At 42.3% G+C, this 25,754-nt stretch overlaps 1 protein-coding gene across 13 annotated transcripts in view; it reads right to left on the bottom strand.

Annotated features, from left to right (window-relative positions):
• SOX5 (SRY-box transcription factor 5) overlaps nucleotides 1–25,754 on the bottom strand; it is a 608,636-nt gene that overhangs the window by 522,052 nt on the left and 60,830 nt on the right. The window contains exon 2 of one of the 13 annotated variants that reach the window (XM_071417995.1): nucleotides 13,916–14,020. The exons of the other annotated variants lie outside the window; for them this stretch is intronic. The gene's annotated coding sequence lies outside the window, so the exon portion shown is untranslated. The remainder of the gene's footprint in view (nucleotides 1–13,915; nucleotides 14,021–25,754) is intronic. 13 annotated transcript variants of the gene reach the window in all.

Raw genomic sequence — 25,754 nt, forward strand, 5'->3', positions numbered from 1 at the left:
CCCCACTCCCTGCTTCTTCCCACGCTGAGAGCTGGTCATAAGACAAGCTTGCAAACAAAATCAAATATACAGCAGCTCCTGAGAGCTATTTGTGCTCAGGGACTGCTGCTACAGGGAGAGGGGGAAGGGTTCTGGGGCTGTGGGAGGGGGGATCAGGCATGGGGCTCACCTGCTGCAGCATCCCCAGCTCCAATTACACAGATAACAAATGGCATAAGTGGCCAGTTACCAGATTAACAGCAGAAAGGAAATGGGGGAAGGAGACAGGGCTGGCTCCATCACAAGGACACAGCCCCACACATGTTCTGCTTCAAAAACATGTCAGGAGCACTTAGGAGAGGAGAAGCAGCAGCCACCACCTCAACAATCCCATCTGGCTCAAGGTAGGGCTGGGGAGCCTTCCACAGGCAAATCTTCACACTGCTGCTTCAAACCCTGGGCAGGCTGGAAACAGCTGAGGGTTGGTAGCACTGGGTGTGAATCAGAGCCTGCACAAAGTCAGTCCCTGCTCCAAGCCCAGGGCTCAGTGACCAGGGCCCTCCACAGTCACTTAGAGGGCTGGGAAGGCCACCTCCTGCCAGAAGGCACTCCAACCCCACTCATTCCAGCCCTAATCTTAATCAAAACAACAAGCCTACACAAGAAGCCTGCTCATCCATCCACTGGCCCGGGGCCTAACAGCCAACCTCACAGCAGGCCACCTCCCCAACCAATCCATCTCCACAGCCAGCACAGCCCTCTTCTCCACAATACCAGCAGTCTCACTTCTAACCCCATTAGTCCTGCTCTTACTAACCATCCTAGAGGTAGCAGTAGCAATAATCCAAGCCTGTGTCTTCATGCTACTAGTGAAAACATCTAACTCTCACAATGGCACACCAAGCACACTCTTACCACATAGCAGACTCATCCTTGAAGCAGCCACTGCCCTCCTGACTACTTCAGGACTAATGATATGATTATGATTTCACCACAATTCCCCATCCTAGGCCTACTCTCCACTGTCCTCGTTATATTCCAATGATGATGTGACATTATGTGAGAAAGCACATTCCAAGGCCACCACACCCCTACTGTACAAAAAGGGTTACAATGTGGAATAGCCTTCTTCATCACATCAGAGGCCTTCTGCTTTCTTGTCTTCTTCTGAGCTTTCTTCCACTCAAGTCTAGCCCCTACACCAGAACTAGGAGGACAATGACCACCCATGGGAATTAAACCTCTAAACCCCATAGAAGTCCCACTCTTAAACGCTGCCATTCTCCTAGCCTCAGGAGTTACTGTCACATGAGCCCACCACAGCATCACAGAAACTAACCAGAAACAAGCAAGCCACCCTTTAACAGACAGTGCCCCTCCCAACGCACCCAGAGCAGCTCTCCAGGAGAAGCTGGTGGGACACATTCTTTGTGAAAACACACAAGTCCAGCTCGCTCCATCCCTTACCCCACCACCCCTAAAAGCAGTAAATACAAGATGCAATTCCACAGGAGTTATTTACTGCTTCATTTTGTGAAAGCCTTCTGTCAAAATGGCACAGAGAAGTCATTGGGGTAAGCTCTGGTTCCCAAAGTCCTTTTACATCCAGGGCAGTACATGGAAAGGGAAAGTACACGAGGGTGCCAGAAGCCCGGGGATGGTCAGTGCTGGGGGCACAGCCTGCTGCTCCTGGGGGTGAGGGAGGCACCCCCCTCCTCCTGCCCCAGCCCCTGTGGGGCTCCACAGGGCTGAGAACCACCAGGCAGCCCCTTGGTGCTGCCCTGGCTCTCACAGAGGGGACAACACCCCATGCCAAGGCAGCAGGGACTGCAGGACCAGCCCTGCCACTGCCCAAAGTCCTGCAGAGAGCATGAGCTCCAGGGCAGAACAGCTGGGCTTTTGCTCTGAAGGTTTTGACCACTTCCCTAATGGTTCTGGTCATTAAAAGTTTCCAATCATACCATATTCCACAGAAAGCAAATTAAAATGACTGTCTTTACTTGAAAATAAAATAAAGCAGTGAATATGCTAATGATTTTTTCTTACATTCTTATCTCATTTCATGCCTTTAAACAGAAAACCTTGTGAATCTTGCTAGGAAAATTATCAACAAAGACGAAACAGCCTTCCATCTTACACCAAAACTTGGAGGGCTGAGTTTATACCATCCTGACCCAATCTGACTGAAATTGAAAACTTTTCCTCTTCCATTAATAGCTTTTCCAATTCAGCAGTTCAAAGCCACAATCCCTCACAGCCTATGCAAGGATTTGGGATCATTTTATAAATCTGTGTGGCAAATGAACATGAAAGAGAAACTCTCCTTATGGCTGGGAACTATCCTTTGGGGGGAAAAATGTTATTAGCTTTTTAGAGAGCATTTGCAAGGGTAATTTGCACTACAGCATTTCTTTTTATTGGCCTTGCAAGCAAGTGTTGAAACAATTTGTCTTATCATATACATTTATCATATATATTCACTTTGAATAGGGACCTCATGTGAAATGCTCCCCTTGAAACAAGGAACAATGGCTTAGAAAACCAACACTGAAAATGGTGGAGTGGGGCAATAATTCATTTCATCAAAAATATTCAAAGGGAAAGAGCAAAGCAAGAAGGAAAGGATAAATGAATGAGGGAAGGAAAAGCTTCTGATTTAGTCTGTCATAACTTAAGGCAGCTCTGCCAAAGCTCCCACTTTGGTCCAGCAATTTCACAGGTATTAGAACAGGAAGGGAAATTGCTACTCCTGGACATCATTTGTATTTTATTACTTCTTAAAGAGTCCTCAACCAAACCCAGGGCCTCAGCCTGTGAGATTGTGCACAAACAAACAGCACAGAGACACCTTTACCACCCCCAGCCAACTCCCAACAGACAGCTAGCTGTAAGTCAGGATTTCCATGAACTCCTATGGACAGCAGCTGAGCATGCAGCATTTGGTACAGGGGGTGCAGAAGTCACTGAAAATCGTTCTCCTCTTTCAGGGTGCATGGAAGAAGCAAAGCAGCAGATTGCTCCTGAGAAGAGAAAGTAAAACTGAGACCTCTGAGTCACCTCACCTTGCTCTGTGGGACAGTTCTTCAGTGCAGAACACTGAACAAAGAGAATTGATCTCCTTTATGCTGTTCTGCTACAACAAACTGCAGATTTCAACTTCTGAAAATGGCATTTCATTCCACCAGGGCAAACAACTTCCATGGAAAAGAAGGAGAAAACTACTCACAACAAGGAAACAATACCACATTTGCAGTGAAGTTCCACATCATATGAACTGCAAGTGCTTTCTTCTGCATCAAATCAGTCCCAAAAAGACCAGTGGAAGTACAGTAAGGAATATTAAACTCAAAGGTCTCCAGTTACATATGTTTCTAGTGCTGATTCATCCCTACAGCAAGAATTCAGCTTGCAGATGCCAGCCCCAAAAGGCATTTGGTAGAGCAGCTCCCTTCCCCTTCTCCTGGAGCCGAAGGGATTCCCAAGGGGTGGTGAGAGTGTGCTGCTCACAGGCTAAAACAATTTACTCCTTCTGTTGCTGCAGCTCTTCCATCTCCCATCTCAGTGTTGTACTGGGTTACAGTAACTCAAATTTAGGTAGCAATACAACTTCCTCTGAATTTTTCAATTAAATGCATTTTTGTTGAGAAAGAAAAATTAATGGAACCTTGCAGAAAAACCCCCAGAACACACCACAGGCCAGGATGGATGCTCACCCAAGCTGTGTGCTCAAATCCTGCCTCAAATGAGAGCCCACAGCTCCTCATGTCTTGTGGGAGAATGTGAACCCCTGGGCTATGAGCTGCTCCAAAGTGGTGTCTTTCTCTCAAGGTTACATTTGACTTCTGGGAGGATGACCTTTTAGGTTTTTTTTTTTTAAGTGAAGATTCCTGAAAGCTTTCTTTTCATTCTGATTTAGAAAAAGACAAGAACAGAGGGGATTTTTAGAGGTTATTGAAAAGTACAACAGGCCAACACTTTCAACTTTCACAAATAAACACAGCAGCATTTCAATCAGCATAACCCCCTTGATTTAAGTATTTTTCAGCTTAACCCAACAGAAACAGAAATTATTTAGGCTTGTATTCAAGGAAAACCAAGAAGTGAAGCTGACCAGCAAAAGACAGCAATTAATTTTTCAAAAATTCTCCTGAGATAAGAAGGCAAAATCCCCCAAAAGCTCCCACATTCAATTCTTTAAAACATTTGTCCATGCAAAGCTATTGACCCAAGCCCCATGTCCTAGCTAAATCCTCACAGGCTCCTGAGAAATATCTGTGATGGCTTTTCTCTACCTTCAAGGACATTTCACTGCATGCACAGAAAAGGCCAAACTCTGCTTCACTTGCCCAAGACAGAATTGCCACCTCTTTACTTGTAGTAGTAAGAAAAGGCTGCTTGGCCACATGTCATCAGCTTGGAAGCAACACATTTTATACACTGACATCCCACCAATGTTAGCTTCAGAGACAAACTGTCTCTCACACTATATGAATAAATAAATAAATATAATAAATATAAACTATATATAAATAAATATATGAATATATGGAATGGAATTATGAAATAAAGCAAGATGCACACAGCTGAGAGCATGCGAAAAGACAGACAGACTCAGTAAAATGAATGAATAAACCTCAAAATATTGTACACATTTTTTTAAATTGGTGTTTTCGTAAGTACCAAACGGAAAAAGGAATTTCTGGGAGCTGTGAACAGCTATTTAAGTCCAAGGCTTACTTAAAACTCAGGTAAAAAGTCAAACTGAACTGCACATTTAAGCAAGCTTGGATTACACTGTCCTGACTGCAGGAACTGATTATTGCCACTCATCAGGGTCACCATCAGTATTGAGCTGCTCTGCTCCATGTTCCCATGAAAATGCAGAGATAATAGAGATGTAACCGTACACGAGCTCACTGCCAGCATCACACCCTTGTTAAACATTGCCCTAGTATTCAGCTGTGACACAAAGAGGCCCCTCTTCAGCAAGTTTTGGGTTTTAAACATTTGAGTCAATGCCTATTGAAGCCCTCAAAGTTAGGCAGGTGTTTAAACACTCTGCTGAAGCAGGACCAAAGCCAAAGCGTTGACATGGTGTGATGTAAAAGCTCAATATCAAAGGAATAATGAAACCAGCACAAAGCACGTTCAGCTGCATTTCCCTGCCATTACGCTACACATATACATGTAATTTCTGGAGGCATCTGATCTAATGGAACCCTAAGGTCAGGCAGACTGCTCCCATCTATTTCCATGTGAAAACAACATTACTGCTTTGTGACTACTGAAGTTCTCCCAACACTAAAACTGCTTGAGACAGACTTGTCCACATGTACAAGGACTTAAATGTTTATCTAAAAATCTGAACAAAAAAAAATTTACCCATGACCCTGACAGATATGTGATAAAAAATGTAGAAGAATTAATAAAATCCTACATGACACTTCATTTAAATCTGCAAATGATTTGATAAAAATCTATCTTTCTGTATCTTCCTTCTCAGATGATTTGATTACAAAAAGTATTAAATGTCTCAAAGCAAACTGAAGAGAAAGCTGAGCTCTGACTGTTCTGAATATCCACAGTATTTGTACAAGGAGTTGTAATATTAACACTCTTTAACTACTCACATGTGGCTGAAACATTTAGGTTTGACTCACACAAAGGACAAGTTTTGATACAATATATATAAATATATTCTTACTGGTGCATGGCTTACATCATGATCTGGGGAGTTTGGTATCATACAATGTGTCACTTCCTATGAAATAAAATCTGGGAATTATTGAAGCCATTGTCATTTCATATGACAAAAATATCAATGTTAAATGTGCCTTTAAAACATTTATCAGTCACGTGTGTCAAGAAGCAAGGGATGAGGAATATTTCATGTGAGTAAAATGCAGATAAGTTAACTTGACAAGAACATGTATTCACTTAAGAATGGGTTATGTCCCTCTTGGCATGGACATCATACTGTGCAGAGTCTCCAAGAATTTAATTAGAGCTGTAATATAGTAATTAACTACTGTATATTGAAACCTTTTGTAATTTTTTCAAATATTTTTTTTCTATAGTGGGTGAAGAAAGAGAAATTATCTTGGTGAAAAAAACCCAAACCTACAGCACAGGAAAAGAGAAGCTCCTGTAAACCCACAGGCATTGAAAGGTGTGTGGTGGGCTTGGTCATCTCTCTGTTCCATCACTGACCTCACCCTGCACCCAGCTACTTATCACCCCTTCTCTGAGTTACTAAGAGGATGCAATAAATCCTAATTTATATTTGGTAGCTACCCATAAATAATTTCACTTCTTTAAAGGAAATACTCCTGCTTCCCAAAATAGTTGGGGTAAATTCTCCCAGACCCTAAAAAGGAGTATTCCACAACTTCTCAACCTAAGTCATAAGCATTGCTGGGTTTACATAGATAATAGAAATAATTCCAAACCTGGGTTCAAACACAAAAACCAGGAACCTAAAAGCACTGAAAGCCTTTCCTTTTACAAGGTGCCTGTCTCTGAGTCCTTTGCTTGGCTTCCGCAAGCACCAGCACAGAGTCTTGGGGAGATTCTCTAAATAATCCAGATCAAGTGATGCATTGGGAGTGAGCCTAACCCCAGCCAAACCTGAGCTCCCTTTCCTCCTGCTCATGCCAAAAGCATGAGAACGGGAGAGAGAGAGCGTTCAATGCCACTTTGCTTGTGCTCCAGGAGTCTGCAAGGTCTCCTTGACTTCAGGGGATCTCTGTACTCAGCTCTGATCCCCCACACAACCAGGAAATCCTGGACTTAGTCCTTTCCTCAGAACTCTTCAAAATTCCATGAAAATACTGTCAGGATTCAATGAAGAGTATAATGGATCCAGAGGAAAACCACAGATGCATGTTATTCCAGCTTGGTCCTCATTTGGGTGGGTGACAATAACCACTCCCATTGTAATTTCTCCACCCACAAAACAGGAATAACAGCAACTTACCTCTTTGATAAAGTTTTTTTGGTGAGCAAAAAGCACCATGAAGGTGCTGAATTCCATTACTAAGTGCTATTGCAGTATTAGTGACATTTGACAAAAAATAAAGAGACTATAAAAGCATCCATGCTCTGATTTACTGCCACTTAGCTCCTGGGGGTTTTCCTTTGGACTGCCTTTGTGCCTTCTTCACCCAGCAGCACAAAGCACAAACACTGCAGAGAGTGAATGTGGATAGGCTCAAATAGATAAATGCACCTGTGAAGCACTTGCAAAGGTGACAGTGCCACCCAGCACAGAGGAATGGGGTACCACGCGTCTGCTGAGCTGCATGGATGTTCCCAGCCTGCTCAAACTGCCTCTGAAAACCTTTTAAGCTGTGATCACTCACTCACTCACTGAAAAAGTAGCTCCTCCATGAAGTTTTGAAATCCAGAACCCTCACTGATGGTGGAGCCGTAACCCATAACTTGCCTGCTGGGATGGATGTGCTCCAGCCCTTCCTTGGAATGACAAACACCAGACTTGATGTTGGCTGGTGAAGCAGGGGCAGAGTCAGAAGCAAAAAAAACTGGATGTTTCCCCACAATGACTCCCATCACTCTTTTTATGTTTTCTTGAGATCAGATTTCCCAGGGCAAGAAAAGTAAGTGCCCATCAACAGAGGGAAGGACATTCAGTGCCACCACGCAGGGAATTTGGGGCTTTCTCACAGGACTCTCCAACCAGCCCAAGGGGGATGGACAGAAGGCACAGGAACAGACTGCCTGAAGGAGCCATTGTCAGTGTGCAGGGACACCTGAACTGCCTCTGGGCCCTTCTGGGGTAAAGGCTGCTTGGCCTGAGCCCCAGCTGTGCCACCATGCCTTGCTCCAACAAGGGCAAGGCACTGGGATCATGGAAAGGGGGTCACCCCATGAGCCATCCCCTCCTGATTCCCACTGCTCATCCCTTCAGTGCCCCTCTCCATCTCCTGCCTCCCCCTAATCCAGCTGTTTCCCACCCCAAAAAACAAATCCAAACAAAACCTCCCACCTCTATACACAAAACAGGATGTAGAGGGAAGTAAAGCATTTCTGATTTCCCTCTCAGGGGATCAGGACCAGGGCTGTTCCCTTGACTTTACATCAAAAGCTAATCCTCCCACCTCCTCCTCATAGACAGGCAAGTTCTCCAGACTCTTCCTCATTACATAAGGCACATGCATAATCCTTCCCCTCCCACAGAGCATCTCAAGGAACACAATCCTCTGCCTCCCCCTCAGTCACACCAAGCCTAATCCCAACCCTCCTGACATTCCAGCTGAATAGCCACCAGTGCAGGGAGAGCAATTGGAACTGAGCACAAACTCTGCACATGGCTTAAACCACAGCCTCACACATGCTCCTCTCTAGTTTTCTACTCAGCCTTCACATCCTTCTTCACACTTGCAATTTAAAGTTATTTTTCTATATAAATTCTGTCATGTCTTTTACTTTGTACTCTCTTTTGTGAGGGATGAGAGGGTGTTTTTTATTAGTGAATAGCAGATTTTGTTTTGTTGGTGGCAATTTATGGCCAAGTTTTAGAAACAAGTTCACAGCAAGTTCAGAGGAAAGGAATTTTCAAAGAAAATCTAGCACAAAGCATTGTGGGGAATGATATGGAAAGTTGACAAAATTAGGATAAACAATGAAAAAAACAATTAAGTGTGGGGAAACACTGCATCAGTATTTATTACATTGTTAACTTTTCCTATGGAAAATGCTTTATTGTCTGCAGTTTCTGAAAGAGATCTTAACCCAGGCTATGGAAGCAGAATGCTGCATATATAATGGGTTTGAAATATATTTTTTATATATATGGGAAAAGAAAAGAAAATGGCAAATATGTCTGTATGAGATAAGGCTTTCAGAACAAAATATAATACATGGAAATCCTTTCTTGAAGTGCTTTGTGGTCTTAAGGAGGTAGGAAACTTGAAACAGTCACAGTAAACACAAGTCTAAACAAGGTGTGAAAAATTGGGGCAGAGGCAGAAACAAAACCTGAAGTAAGCAGCTAAAGGAAGTAAGAGAAGTGATGTCTTACATGGTCATGGCTAATCTATTTACAGTTACTTTAAATCCCATTTAAGAACTCAGCTGCAAATAAATAGAGAATGTCTATGCCCAGCATTTAGTAAAAGTAGTTAGAAAAGGAGGAACAAGTGGAGAGACAGGCACTCAGAAGTTCTAGCTCTAACTCCAGGCTCCCTGTTCTGAATTCCAGGCTGAGCTGTACCACCTTAGACCAGCTCCTTCCCTGAAGAATGGGTGAGAGCATTTTCCTCTCCAGCATGCCATCAAAATGAATTAACTAAACTATATTAACTAAGGCTCTCTCAGAATTAACTAAACTATATTAACTAAGGCTCTCTCAGTGCTCTCCTGCAAATGTCCTGTCAGGGCTCCTTGCTTGCCTTGACGTCTCCAAAGGCTGCCTTGGCTGCTAAGAGACCAGCCTATTGTATCTGTATCTCCACTAGAGAACAGTTTGGTGCAGCAGAGGCAGAGCTGGTACCAGGGCACCCCCATCTCTATTCTCTGATAGAGGAGCTTCCTCTAGCCAGCTCTAATGAGCTCTTAGAGGGCTATAACACACCCAAGATAGCTCAACTAAAAATCAGCAGGATGGCTTCTGTTGCAGTGTTGGAAACAAAACGGTTTCATAAAAGGCAAAATGACAAACAGAAAAACCCAGCCAGGTGCCAGAAGTTCTTGCTCTTGGTAAAACACTTTACAAAAGTAGTTAGTTTCTTTGACTTCTTTTTCTGCTAAATTGCCCAGGTGGGACTTTTTGGCTCCTGTCCAATTAGCTATCCTTAAGTTTGAGGTGGAGTCCCCATGGCCTATGAGGTGGCTTTTTCACCTAACCGAGGAAAGCAACTTCTAAGCTTAAGAAACAAAAGATATTTTTGTCACTCTGTCGACAAAAACCACACTCCTACAATTCCCTGGGCCCAGGTTGGCTACTGACCACATCCAGTCTTGTGTGCAGCTCACTTTGGTTTGGAGGGAGCAGCCCCTGGTTCAGATCCTTGGATTTCCCTCAGTGCTCAGAGTGTTTCAGCACAGGAAGCTCTGCTTTGCTTTCCTCCAGAGGAATCCAGTTCAGCACAAACCAAAACCATCCTTCAATCCAAGCTGACATGTGCTAAGTAAAAGATACCAGGGAGATTTTCTTAAAAACCACAGGAGTGGTGCCAACCAAAATGCTGAAACCAAAATGCTAGTAACCAATATTGGCTACTGTAATTTTTCTTTATGCATCCCTTCTATCTCCTTATCCACATCCTGGTTGTTTCCTTTGTTAGCCTTCAAGATACATTAAGGTTTTACACCTTTTACATGTAGGATTTTGGTGGTGAAGCCATTCAATGAAAATTGCTCTTGGCTGCAGTTTACAAGGACTCACAAGCAGCTGCAATGGCACAAGGTGAAGTGCAAATAACTGATGTGCAAAGGCAGGAAGAAACCTGTGTTTATAAACTAGTTTCCCCACTGCACTGTCAAGTGGTTTAAGACAGTAAACTTTTGAGATGCAGTCAGATATTGTGTTGAAAAATTATTTTTATTATCTATATTACTACAGATAATATATTATCTATAATAATTTCAATAATAAATATATTATCGGTACTATAAAATTGATTTCTAAACAATAATGTATTTAAATATTAGTGTTAATAATTTGTCTTCTTTTGCTGGCATGTTTTATCTTCCATCTTATTTTCTTTCTGAAAGGACATTTTACCTATGGTTACAAACCCTGTTGCAGGGCTTTTCCCATCTCTTGAAGGAACAGATAACAAATTATAAGAGTACTGTTAGCTATGTTCTATTTTGTATACAATGCAATTACTTGGAGAGTGACTGTGTAAAAGACATTTGACAATGAAAGGGTAGCTAGTATTTAGTAAGCAGAGAAAAAGGACAGCTCTTTGCTACAAGCCAACCAACATTTTAAGTAGCAAAACTTCCAATTTTTTTTGTTACTGTGCTTTTAATTGCAAGAGGTGTCGACTTCTATTCTTGTGGAGAAATCAGTCAGGAATCAACAATAATGAGGAGCATATTCAAAAAGGTTACTTCAAGCACCAGGAAGCTAATCTTCTTTGGTTATTCATAACTACTAAAGAGATAAAAGCTTATTCACAGAATAATTCAGAGCACCTAAGCTAAACACTGTCTCTGAACCACCTTCCACCCACATCCTTCCCCACTGAGAGAGGAAGAGATGAAAGCCAGCCTTAAGTTAGTCTTTTGGAATAACCCCTGTTTGTGAACAGCATTTCCATCTACTTCATCCCTTTAATCAGAGGGTTTAAAACACATTGTTTTATTTTGAACTGCAAGTGCTTCAATTTTGTCAGTCAAATCCCACTGAAATATTCTCAAATTTTAACACCTCATTTGGCCTTGCAGTTAAAAATGCTTCAATAACTCTGAAAAGTAGAATTTCAGCTTTGAGAGGTATAAATTTGTATCCACTTGCAGAATAAAATTATTTACTTCACCTATATTCTTGTGGACTCCTGCACTGATAGTCACCTAAGGCTGTCATAGAAATTGTTTCAGCTTAAGGTAAATCAGAATTTACCTGATTACAACCAGATTTCACAGATACTTTGCTGTTATTACTTTGTAGCCAGTCCCTGTGGATTCATCTATGAAGTTTATGGTTAAATAGTGTCTTAATACCTTAAAAATGCTTAAAGCCCTAGAAAAATACTGTGCTAATATGTTGTACCTCAAAGGTAGGTACAAGGAGCAGGAAAACCTTGGAGATGCTTCTGGTGGGAGCACTGTGCCAAAGATAAGCGGCTCTGTGTTAACAAGGAGCACCCAGCAAACTCAGTGATGAGCAGTCAGCAATACTGCACCTCTGAGACTTGGAAATACTATTTTTTAGTTTGGTTTTGGATCAACTTATTTTCTGTAAATAAGAATAAATTATCATATTTAAAGCAGGTATTAAATTAACCACTTTTCATCTCCTTAGGGACCTAAGAAGCCTTAAAAAGCAGAGGAAATGTAAAAAGTATTTTACTTTCATGTTTCTAATCATTATTGTCTTTCTTGCTTCTAAAATCAAACCGGTTTTTCTCATCATTCTTTGAGAACTCAGAACAAAATATCTACAGACCAAAAATCCTTGTGTGACCCAGAAACATCAGTACTTTCTAAAAATGCAATGACATGCTAACCTATTAATGCAAACCTGATGCTTTACCTACTTTTCACTAAATCACACCAAAAGGGTCCATTGTGGCAATCTCACTGAACAGGTTGCCAAACTTCCTTTAGTAGAGACATTCACAAGAAGAAAGCCTCCAATTAATTAAGTATTAACTAATCATCTCACTTTCTAATCAGATTGTTTGCACTACTTAAAATTATTATTAGTTATTGGATCTGCACGGCATGGTTTTTTCTTATTTATTTGATTTTTTAAAATTATTATTACTTTTATAATAAAAAAATAATTTTTATAATAATAAAAATTATTTTATTTATTTCCTATAGATAATACAGGGTCCAGTTGGCTTCCAAGTCTTCTGAGAGACTCAGTTTTACTGGTTTGGTAAATCTGAGGAGTGAAAAATCCGGCCCTAAGTGTCCATCCCTGTACTTCTCCCACAGTGTATCAAGCTTTCCCTTCTTTGAATTAATGTCAGAACTGAGGTTTTAATGCATGGCCTTGGCTTGATTTATGAGTACATTTAAGGAATGTGAGGTCACTCAAGCTAGCAAACCAGCTGGCCTCCATGAGACAGAGTACAACAAAAACTTTTTTCCCCCTAAAGTCCCCCTGGACTTACTTCAAACAATGTATAAAGTAAATCTTTTAATTTTTACTTTAAAACATATAAATAAAACTGTATTGTCATGTTGGAAAACGCAGCCCTATTTTAAATGGTAGCCACAGATGCACCAGAGAAAATGGGATTTTTCCCTGTTTTGTCCTTACACAGCAGTACCCACAGTCATGGCTACTTTATTACCTCTAAAAACAACTAAGGGGAAGAGGCTCCCTTTAAACTAAAAATGAATAAAATGTTGCCTGTTCTGAGATACATCATTATCTGGAACGGAGGACAAAAAGCCTTTCCAATACAATACTACCCACCCAGTTGGTGCTGCTGTCTGCAAGGCTTCAGCCAGGTGAATATTGGGGGGACACTGAAGGGACACGGGTGCCACCAGCTCCAATGCATCATCTCATTCAGCTTGGCAATAACCTGGGTTCATCTACAAAAACCTCAGGGCAGGCTGGAGGAAGCCAGTATTTATGGGCTCCTCTGCACCCAGTGAAGAAAAAGAGGCACAGCATGAAGGCAACATCAGTTTTGCACCCTCTTCCATTCTCAGGTTCACTCTGAGTGTTCCAGTGAAGTGCAGAAACCTCTCAGTAAATCTGCCTCAGTTCCTGCAACACCCTCCTAAGACAGCAGTCAGAGCCTGCCAGTTTCCTGATAAACCAGCCATACGTGGTCAGCCACTCTGGAGCTATACATTGCCATTCAGGGAGACAGCAGAGGAGGTCTAGACAAACCCTGCTTCTCCAGGGACAAAGCACTGCAGAGAACATACATATTTACACAGACCCAGTGTTGTCAAATATTGTGATTTTGCCACGAGATTCATAGCAGGCACTTCTCTTACAGTTCTGCTCTGCTTATTGGAGAATATCAGCTCCAATTTAACAAAGAAATGGAGCTACAAGCTGTGATGCTTAAAAAAACCCACCCTTCAAAGTGTGAACCCTGACAACTCCAATGCAAGAAAAACATAGAAGGGGATTGGGGATTTTTTTTTTATCATACGATTTCGAAACGATTTTGTGGCCTGCTTCAACTGGCAATATTCACACAGATGGGTTAAATGTCATTTTGCACTCTGAATTAACTTGCCTAAAATCTGTTCTCCAAGCCTTGTCACTCACCTGAGTAATCCTCCTGGTTTTAAGTGGGCCTTCATAAGTGACCAGACTAGTGTACTTCTGCACGCTGATGAGCATTACGTAGGAGGTGCCGATACTCCCACATCCCTTTAAAAAGAAGATTAGGCACTAAGATAAGTGAAAACTTCTGTTCAAATTGGCTCAAATCCTTCTCCTATTTAAATTGGTGGCAGAACTCCCACTTACTTCAAAGGTCCAGGACAGGCACACTGTATTAATTAGGACAGTGCAAAAACTCTCATTACAAAACCGAAGCGTGTGGCGCTCACCTGATTTGAAACAAAACAAAAAAAACCCAGCCTTGGATTTGCATCTCCGAGAACACTGGGCACTAAGATTTGGGTGCCGAAGTCCCAAGCATTTTGGATTTTGAACTGAAACAATTTAAAAATGAGATTATGAGTTTATTCATGCTCATTTGTTAAAAGCTTGAAAGTAAGGCCTTTTTGGATTTGCATCTCCGAGAACACTGCATCTCCGAACCACTAAGACTGGCTACAGAAGTCCCAGGCATTTTAGATTTTGAGCTAAAACAATGTAAGAATGAGATTATGAGTTTATTCACTACTCATTTGTTGTAAGCTTGAAAGTTGGCCCTTTTACAGCAGGTCTAAATTTGTTGGATTCCACATAAATGAGAACAAAACTTGACCAAACAGCAGGTCATACTTGCCACGGCTCTACTTACACTGAAGAGGGCTGCAGCTTTTTAATTTTAAAGGAACTTAGGCCTTTGCAGCACTCTCTGCAAAAGGAAATAGCCCCCTTACCAGGATGTGAGCTGAAATTCCAGTGGTGCAACATCAGGCTCTCCTGGTAGCAAATCCCCACTGTGGGGCAAGTACAAATCATTTCTTTATTTATCCCCTGGCTCATTCCTACTCCTCAAAGATAGTGACATCAGGCTGGTCCATCTGAAAACATCTCTGCCACATCAGCTGGACCTGAGAACTGCACTTGGCAGGGCTGTGACAATGCAGGGGCAGAGCCCAAACTGCTGTTCCCCAGACCAAGGGGTGACACATCCAGATCAGCCTTTTTTAAAAGAGACCAGGGAGCAAGCAGGCTAATGTCAGGCTGAATATTTTTAATATTTATAATGAATAAAATTATATGCTTGGAATGCAACATTCAGCGTAACGGCATTAAAAGTGAAATTTTTATTTGGATTATATTCATGGTAATAATAAGGAATGTAGGGGTTTTTTTGTGACATAAAGGTTAAAGAGTCTGTAACCTCTAATTTGACAGGAACTCTATTATCACTCTCTGGAAAATTAGACAAGATAGAATATTAAGACATCCAAAAACTGACACAAATAGAAAACTAGGTCTCTCACTTGCTCCTCTTTCTTTAAACAAGGAAGATGATTATATGCTGTTTGACATTCCATTTTCAGGGCAACTAAAGAGATGCCGGGAGTCACACTTCATTTATTCTTCCAAATGCCACCACTGAAAAAAAAACGTGTTGGTATTTGAAGGCACCATACTCCCACAAACAGCGGCCAGAATTAACCTTGTCTTCCTGATGGATTCATTTGTGAAGTCCCTCAGTTTAGTTTCTCAAGATGAAATTAAAAATACCCTCATGGCTGAGTGTAAGCACTTAAAGCACACACACACTGCATGGTGGGCCAAAACTCCCCAGGGTGTAGCCTGGCTGAACTCATTGTATTAGACAAGTCAAGGGGAAATATGTTCTTGTAGAGATTTCCAGCCTCAAGATATTTGGATTTGCTTAAGGTTAGCATCTGAACTTTTACATAACTATTCTGACTGAACCTCACAAAATTTTGAGGTTCACAACCAGCTCTGGAAACTAAGAGAGAAAAAGAAAAAAAAAAAAATCACTTTTACAACACTTTCATGATTCCCAGTAAGACGTTTTGCTTTACAGCGTGAATAAAACAATGTTGTTTTATATCTTGTCATCCCAGTGAACAAAGGCATAATGTTGCACATATTTCTGTAAACAAACAAACAACCCCCCCCCCCGTGTTGTTGTTGGAATTTTATCAATCCAAAATAGGCAAAAATAAAGTTCAATTTTTTTAAATCTACTCAAAGCTGACACAAAAAATTAGAATCATTAGTGAGTTTTTTAGTCTGTTCTTACTCAGGCAAAAGTCCCATTGAAATGAAGCCAATATTACTTCAAAATCTGAATACTGTTTCATTCAGCTTTTCAGCACCAAGATGAAGCTTTAGTTACAACCATCTGTCATGGGTATAATCTCATAGCACTGATACCCATTTCTCTTAAATATAACCTTTCTTCATAAACTCTTTATCTACCTCTGGGGCATATACAAAGCTCCAAAAATACAAACGAAAAATCACTATTTTCACTATTATTCTACATGAACAATAATAATACCTTGCAGAGCAATAAAAATGCATCCCAGATAGCTTATCTAGGCTGAAACACACACTACAATGCAGTATCTTGAAGACAGAGATTAAGACTTGTTTTGGCACATCCTGAAAGAACGCATGAACCAGAGGGATGATGGAGAAGAAGACAATGTTGTATTTTTAGGTTTCAACACATTGTGAGGTTTCTCAAATGGCAGTTCCTCCACTGCCATTAAAAATCCACTATGTATGCAGATTTGAGTATTAATAAAATGAAGTTTTCAATGTACTTTCAATGGGAAAAGTCACAGAGACGTGGAAAAGCACTGTTAGAATAACAAAGCATATCCAAGCATTTCACACACTGTTCTTGCTTATGGGTGACAAAAAGCTCACAGCTCTGGACAAACAGAGAAATAGGGGTTGATGTGGACAGAAACGAGGTAACAGCACAGGCACTGAGCTGGGTGTCATCACAGCTGGGGCTGCATTTCTAACTGGGCTACTGAGACACTTCCTTCTCTCACACCAAATCATGCCAAACTCAGCTATCCAAATGCCTGTGCAGTTCAGGGTGTGCACAGAGATATTTATTTGCCCTCTGACCTGTCTGGCTGGAATCCATCCTGGCCACATTAGCAGGATTAGCTCTGTCCACCTGCAGTGCTGGGACACAGTAATTTAGTTTGTTACTTCCAGGCCAGTCTGAGCACGCCCTTCCCTGCAGACATGGCCCTGACTGAAAAATAACTGGTCACGGTCAAAAGAGAAATTTCAAGTAGTGTTATATTAAGTGCTATACTGATTGGTTGTTTTTATTTTCATACCTAAAATCCTAAATAATGTATTATCTTTCAGCATACCAAAACCTGGAAGTTATCATCAACTGCCCAGAACAAAAAGCAGGACAAAAGAGTTGTTCAGGGGAAAGAAAACTCTTGATATTGGGCATGTCTAAAATTTTTGACTCAAACCAGATTTTTTTACATCTGTCATGACTTTTGGAGATGTGGAGTGACTATATTGTTAATGATAACTTCTGGAACCTAAAGGCCTGGTTTTCACCTGCAGTGACAACACAATACTGAGAGGTTGGTTTGGGATTTTTTGCAAGGAACATCATTTAGAAACAGATACTTCCAACTCCTCAACATAAGCAACTGCAAAACCACAATGCTTCAATTTTAGAAGTCGCTATCAGACATCATACATTTCCTGAGGATTCTGGGAAGTGTAGTCTCCTATCTTAGTTTTCCCTAAAATGTAATAAATTTAAGACAAGCCATCCAGGTATTTTTGTTGGTAAACCCAAGGTAAATATTGCCCCGAAATTATTTTCACAACTGAAGGGAAGGAAATCAAGTGAGCCTATTCCTGTGGTATAAACAGATTACCCCCTTGTTTAAAGGAGTGAAGTTGTCTCTCCCTTTTGCTCAAACATATAAAACAATATATCTTCTCTATTTCCAGGCTACTGGGCAACATCTCCAGGGCTGGTTTAGTTATAAGCCAGTTTTATGTCAGGCACAGGAGAGGGGGAATTTGGTCAGCATCGAGAAGAGGGCAGGAGGAGAAAATAGGTCAGATAGCCTACAAACATGCCAGGAACACAGACTAACAGTTCTACTTTTTATTCTATAGTAAAATTAATGCTGCCCCAGCAGCATGCTGTTTGGTGCATACATCTAATCTATTAAACAAACAAGAAGACAAAGGGTTAGCTGAAGATAGTACTCCTGTGTATTTGTGAACTAGTTTCTCGTAATTAACAAAATTGATGGTAAATATAATTCTGCTTTTACTTTCTCTTCATTTTCACAAACAAACATGCAATATTATACATCAACTACAATAAAACCTGCTAAACTGATAATGAAACTACAAATCTATGATTTATTTATATGTCTAGCAACAGCATTTTCCTTTTTGCTGGTTCCTGCACATACTAAAAGGAAAGGGCAAAACAGGAGGAGATATGCACAATTTCACCCACCAGAATTTCACATTAAACCCCACTATGTGCACACAGCAAAGCAAACAGTGCAACAAAACATGAAAGGGGAGAAAACGCTGGACAACTCTGAACAAAAGCAATCTCAAGTACAAAGACTTGAGATCTTTTTAAGATCTTTGAAAGCAGAGAGGAAAATAAGTGCTTCAAAATGGGGGCAAAGTGAAGAGGGTCCTTTATAAACACTGACTCGAAGCCTTCAGACATTAAAGACTCACATTATAGACCAACGTTATAAACTCCCCCAAACCTCATCTCTCCAAATGCTTGAATTAATTTTTCTCTTGTCACTGGGAATTAAGTTTACTTGGTCAATCAAAACTGTCTGATTCCCTGCAAGAATTTTCAGCCTTCAGTACAGTTTGTAAGCAGCTCTGCAGAACAGGCCCTTTGAAACCATAAAAGAAGACAGGGGTAAATGGCACTACTGCAGCAGGGAGGGTCCTGCAGAGAGGAATTCCAACAAAAGATGCATTATGCTATTAACAATAAGAAAAAAGCTCTATGATTTCCTCTTATTTCTGATATTTATATTGGCTTGGTGCCCCAAAACTCCCAGTAAGTCCTTCTGCATCTCAAAATCTGAATGGAGTTTATAGACAAAATTTAAAGACCACAGGTAAAATATTTTTTTCTCTAAAAATACTATTGCTGGCATTTGAAAAAACTCTCTTTTCCCTGCTTTGCCTCATAGGCATACCGGACAAGTATGTTCAGTTTAAGATTCCCAAATTTATCATATCTGCTGCAATGACAGCATACTCACATGATGACAGCAGCCAAGATATCAGTGCTGATTCATATCTGCATGAAACTCACTCTTCAGTTCATAAAATTCTTCTGATCTTTTTGTTAAGTTTGAGGTCTGCTGGAATCTAAAAGCTCAAAGTGAAAAACAGCCTGTGTCTATTCTGGGGCTGAGCTGGAAGAAAAAACTGAGTTCCACAGCTTTCCCCCCAAACAGTAACACATTCAGTTTTATTTATAACTCTCACCTATTTTGGAAATTTTTGTGAACCTGGCCTGACATTCAAATTGGAAATTCAGCTAAAACTAGGGAACACTCCTCTCCTTTTATGCCTCCATACAATTGCTTTGAGAAGGTTAATACACAACAAAGGTATTAATAGCATACCGTGACATGACCTACGAATGCCACAATGTGATTATCACATTCCAAAAACCAGGGGCAAACAGACAAAATCTCCTATGAACTGCTCCTGTTGAGCAGCAAGCAGAAGAAGGAAAAGATAGTGTCCATATGCAGGAGATTATAAAAGGTTCAGAAAACTGCCATGTGACTTTGGCATGGGTGACACCGAGTTGCAAATGCTTGCAAGGAGGTCCCACCAGATCTCGGAGCTAACAATCCTCTCTCAGATCTGTCTGCTCCTTCCTTTTCATCTTCCTTTTCTGTTGTTTTTGCTTGAGAGAAAACAACAAGGCATGATGCTGTGGGAGAGATGCCAATACTCAGCTCCTGCTGAGAAGTGGAAAAAAAAAAAGAAAAAAAATGTGTTGGAGCTGGAGCTGCTGAATCCTGTGCTGAATCCTGCTCAGTTTGTGCAGAGGAATTAAACAGCATCTCCCTTCCCTGCCTAAATAGGGCACATTTGGTTACCTGGGGGAGAGAACACCTTCCACTGAGGGTGTGGAGTAAAACGATGTGTGTTTGAGGTGGAAAGGGAGGTGTTAATTTACCTCTGTGGCTACCCGAAGCAGCCCCAGGGGATGGGGATTGCCCTGCTCTGGGTGCTGTGTCCCTCCACACCTGCCCCAACAAGAGGGTGCAGCAGCTCCTCCCTGCTGGAACATCTCCAGGGCTCAGACCATGAGCCACAGACAGTTCTGATGACAGAAAGAGAAACTGGGTATGGCCAAAAACCAAACCAACCAAACAAACAAAAATCCATTTCGTCTCATTTTTGAGCAAAGATTTGTGACACGGTATCAAATGGAACATTCAGAACTCAGCTTTTAACTTTCTCCACCTTCTTTAGGTTTTTAATACAGCATTTTTAGCTGAGAGGATGACACAGGAGACATCTGAATGAAGCTATTTGCTGTTCTTCTGTCTCCATCACAGGGTGTGGCCGGGACTTTGGAAAATGGGATTTCTACCACATGGCACAACTGCCACAAAGAACAAGCACCCACCACATTCAGTATTTACTCTTAAACACTGCTTTTTCTAAAAAGAACCTCTTCATAAATTACAACAAAAATTAGCAATATGTACTCAGAAGGCCTCAAATGCTTTTACACAGGAAAACAAACACCATGATCCATATAAAAAAAACCTTGAGTGCACAAGAAGTCAAGAATTTTCTCCTAATCTGATGTTTTTTCCATGGTCCCACAGTTTCTTCACCTCCAAACCCTAACTCAGAGTGTAAGTAATTATGAATTTGGGAGGTTTTGAAACATCACTGCAGAAGAACTCTTCTTCTGTGGAAGTCCACAACATGTGCATTTACATTCTGAGAATATTCCCATTATTCTGTTCCAAAGGAGAACTGACCACCTTGCTCTGAAATTGGGTTCTTTCCAAGCAGTGACAAGCACCAAAAATAGCTGTGATGCCCAGTCAGAAACAGACACACACAGAGCTCAGAACTAACATTCTCTTCTACAAATTACTAACATTCTCTTCGACAAATCCAGGATAAGACAACAAAGAACATCCAAAGCCATGAACAGCATCCCAATTTTTGGGGCACCTCCACCTCCCCCTCCACAGGCATGGTGACAATTTGCATGGATAAGCACAAATACTCAGCAGCCGCTGGATTTCACACCCAGCATTTCCACTTGCCCCCAGTCCCAAGGAGCAGAAAAGCTCTGTCACCATCCCACAGGCCAGCAGCTCAGGGCCACTCCAGCTTCAGGAGGGGTTTTTCATCTTGCTGCTTATGTAGGAATTCACATCCTTCTCTCTCCTTTCCTTCTTTCTCCCACCAGTTATATGTGCAAATTTTTGGAAGCAAACAGAAAAGTTTTTGGAAGCAAACAATGCTTTCAGGAAGGGCACCTAGCATGGAGATTTTGCCCTCCCTCTGACAGATATCCCAGGAGCAGCATAAAGCTCAGATAACAGAGCCACAGCTCCAGCCAGGCTCTCACCTGCATTGCCAGGGAGCTCTGAGCTGCAGTGCTGGCAGCTGAAGTCACCCCCCTCCTGTGACACACAGGGACACAGCAGGAAGGATTTTCCCTCTGAAAACCTTTTCCCAGCTCAAGCCCTCTCCACTGAGCCTATCCCAGGGATTTGCACCCTTCCAGAGCTGGCCCTGACCATTCACCATGGGATGAGGGTGGCCCTGATGCTGCATGTCACAGAGATGGGAGCAGAAATCAGAAAATCAAATTCAATACATTCCCTCTCTGATACATGTGTGATTTATTTCTGCATCCTGCAGCCAGTACACAGGCTCCAGAACTGCAGTTTTCTTCACTCATTCAGCCCTCCTTTCCAAAAGAAAGAGGCTTAATTTGAAGCTCAGCTCCGTCAGGAAAGAAAATCAGTCCTTCAGCTGCAAAGATTTCCAAGCCATATGTAGTACTTTGGGGTTTGAGTTTCTCCTCGCATCCTTTACCCTGTGCCAGGTCAAACATTTTTTTCTCTCTTGACTTTTGCAGGCCTCTTCCTCACCAGCCCACCAGTTTGTGCTCACATGCCTGTGTTAATGAGCCTTCCTTGCATCCCTCCCTTCAGGCCAAGCTGTTTTAATATTTCTGCTTTACTCATTTCTTTTTAAATTCTAAGCAACTAAACAAACTTTAAAAGCAATTATTTACAGGACTACTAAGAGGAACCAAAGTTTTCAAAATGAGCATCTGATCTATTTAACAAATAACAAAACAAGACATAACTATAGGGCTTACCTTAAGTTTTGACCAAGCTAAGCAGGAGAAATCTTAACTTCAGATCTCATGCAAAATGCAAATTTCAGGATGATATTTTAGCTGATGTTTAGTTGAAGCATGTGGCAGAAAAGCTGGCTCACAGCAAAAAACCAGCTTGCCAGGAAGGCTTCTGAGCCTGCTAATACAGAGATGCAGACAAAAGAGGTTCTGCAGCACCTAAATGAACAGAGCTGATTTATCCAAGTCCACAGAGTACACATTTTTCCAGCCCACACAGTACAAAGAGAGGTCTGAGGGCAGCAAGAGGGGCAAGTCTTTACAAATGCAGCCCCATTTTTTGCACCTTTGCATTCTGCAGATGGGCTGTACTCCTTACAAAGGTTGAATGCCTTGGACTGAGAATGAAGAATACCACAGTAGTGATTTTAAGTTGTTTGCCATTAATAAAGCTGCTTAAAGCAATCCTTGCTTCTGCCTGGTTCTTCTTTGGAGCCTCCCATCCCAACATATTGCCTTTCTCTATTTTACACCTGTTGCATAAAACCTGCAAATCCCAAACTAACTGGAGAGAGCCTGAGCAAAAGGGTGGTCCACACATTGCTCCAGTGGCTCCCTCCCAGTGGGAGCTGGCACACCCTAGGGACTACAGAGATTTGGAAAAAGAGGTGGCTGTCCTCCTTCCAACATGGCTTGTGTTGGATAATTGAATAAATCACTTGTATTTATCTGGGGGGCGAGCATATGCCAGGAAGAAAAACAGAAACAAATTCCTGTTTTTTAAAGTGCTGTGAAATTGTCTGAGGAAGCTGTAGGTTTGCACCACCTCAAACTGTTGCTGCATTAGTTTTGCTTTTGCTGTGGAACACCATGGGGTCAAACCTTAGTCTTCCTCTGGAAAAAAACAAACCAAAACAAACCTGTACTGGTATCAGAAAAGGGTGGGGGGAGAAAAATGACAGCCACTAGCCTGCCCTTTAACCTTTCTAACAGAGCTGGTGGCCACAATGAAGCTTAATCAATGCAATGGAAGTGACATTTCACAGTCAAATCAAATTAAATGGAAATGAAAGGAAAATCTGAGGTCCAACCTAAAGGCTGTTCCCTCTTGCACCGAGGTCATTGCCATGGCAACTAAATGCTACAAATGTGTAGAGTAAATCCTTAACAAATCTGGAGAAAGCATGTCCAATTGAATATGATAGTTTCTGTCACTGTACTTTGTACCTCTCAAAGGAAAGGGAGGCAATAAAACAAAGCACATCTTCAAGCCCATGTAGCAGAACAGAAGTTCTGCCAGCAAGCACAGGGCACAGCAGTGCACCTCATCTTGCTCTGGTGCTTGGGCATGGGTGTTGTGGTTCGTTTTTCGTTTGTCCTGTTCACCCCCACTGTTCATGTTAAAAGGTCCTGCCCCTATCCCAGCTGTCAATCCCCAAACCCCTCCCCAGTTGCTATGGTTATCACATGTATCTTTTTGTTCCCCACCCCCGGTTGCCTGCCTGTCACTCGGCACCCCTGCCTCCTTTTCCAGAAGCTTCTGGCCAGGGTGTCGGGTGATTGGCTCAGAGGCCGGGGCCCCGCCCTTGGTTGTACATGATTGGTTTTATCGTTATGTCAATCTCCAATGTATCCTTCCCTTCCCTCTCCTGATTTGTTACCCCTCTCCCCTCCCATCTCCTTTAAAACCCGAGGTTTTCCACACCTCGGGGCTCTCAGCTCTCTGCTCCCAGCGTTCATTCCCTGGTTCCATTGGGAGTGTTTGGTCCTTTGGGACCTAATCAACCCGATCGTACTAAGAGACTGAGAGACGCCTTTTTTTCCTGCGGCTCGGAGTTTCAGCGGCCAACGTGCTGCAGGCAGTTTAGTGCCTTAGGCGCAATACCCGGCTTCGTGTTGGGGAAGCGCCCCTTCCGCCGCAGGTGGGCTGGTCTGTCTAGCCTGGGCGTGTTTTCTACCGGCCACACCGCTGCACATGGGGAAACTCAGCAGCTCTGCTGCAGGACAGCCAGTGGGAGCTATGGCCAGAGACCATATGAAGTGGATTAGGGCATGGGGTGTTAGATTTTTTAGTCTTGCTTCCACTGGAGAGCTGATGACTGAAAACTTCCATGTGTCATTTCATTGTGGCTGAGAGCAGTTCCTGCTGCAGAGTGCCCACGGCTTCCCCATCCCAGCCAGCTCCAGCATGTACCTCCCTCCCCCTGCTGCTTTTCAGAGGCCTTGGGGCTGCTGAAGAGCTGATGAGAGAAAAGCAGCTGCTAGGAAAGAAAAGAATCAGGGATGCTCCCACCTTGTTGCTTGCAGCCCTTTCTCAGTTCAGCTCTGAGCAATGGGGCTGGGGCAGCTGCCCCTGCCCTGGCCATGGCACTCTCTGGGCACAAAGGCTGCTGGAAAAGGGGACACAAACCCATTTCTGCCCCTCCACACTCCAGCATCAGCCCTGCTCTCTGTGCATCAGCTCTGACACGTGGGCAAAGCCCACAGCTCTGGGTGCCCCTGTGGAGAATTAAAGGTAATTACCAATTCCTGCTGCCACTCAAGGAGTGCATTTCACTCCTCAGCCTAACAGCTTCTGACAATGAAGGGCAATTTCAGAGCCACATCAAAACACAACAGTCTCGCCCTCACCCTCGCTCTGCTATTTAATTTCAACATTTCCACCTGTGTAAGCGAAGAGACAGGAGCAGGAAAGGCACTACACAGGCTATGGGATTTTTCTTTTCCTTTCAAGGTGTGGAGGACTTTTCACACCGAGCTGTGACCTTCCCCAAAGTTGTCATTTATCTGAGCTGCAGAAGGTGGCACCCATTGTCATCTGCTTGCCGCCAGCGAGGCTGTGCTGGGGCAGTCACTGTGCATTACAGGAGAGCTCAGAGATGCCCTGCCCTGGGCCAGCAGGGCTGGCAGCGCTGCCACTCTGATCCGAGGTGACATTTCCCACTGAGCACAGACAGCCCCGGGACACCCCACACCTTCCCGCACGAACAGCAATGCACACTAATGAACTCATTCCTGGGGAAATTGGTACCTCCTCAGTGCCTGGGGGAGGAGACTTTCTCAACACCTCAGCCAGAAAAGATTCTGCTTTTCCAGCTCTTACAAGCAGTGCTGCTCACCTGGGCTACACATCCTGTATTCCCTTGAAGCAATAAGGAATAAATCGTCCATCTCCAGCCCAGCCCATGGACTTAGGAGCTCTGGGTGATGCATCCCACACCCTGTATGTGCAATCACACACACTGCTCTGCTAGGGAACAACACAGAGTACCCACATGTCCAACCATACTCACTTTACACATAAGGAAATATATAAGAAAAAATATATAATTATATATAATATATAGATAACATACATAGTATATTTTATATATTATCTATTATATATTATATAGATAATATATATAATTGTATAAATTATATATATATAATTGTATATAAGATATCTAATTTATAAGGAAATAAATTTCCTCCTAATCCATCCTGGTATTCTATTCACTCAGTACTGCTGGATATTCTAACTTAGACCAGCCAAGCCCTCTTTTTTTATCACATATAACAGTGACATTTACAGATCATTTCACATTT

This window comes from Agelaius tricolor, unplaced genomic scaffold (genome assembly GCF_023055355.1).
Source record: "Agelaius tricolor isolate 1412-34295 unplaced genomic scaffold, bAgeTri1.0.p SCAF_72, whole genome shotgun sequence".
Taxonomy (NCBI): Eukaryota; Metazoa; Chordata; class Aves; order Passeriformes; family Icteridae; genus Agelaius; species Agelaius tricolor.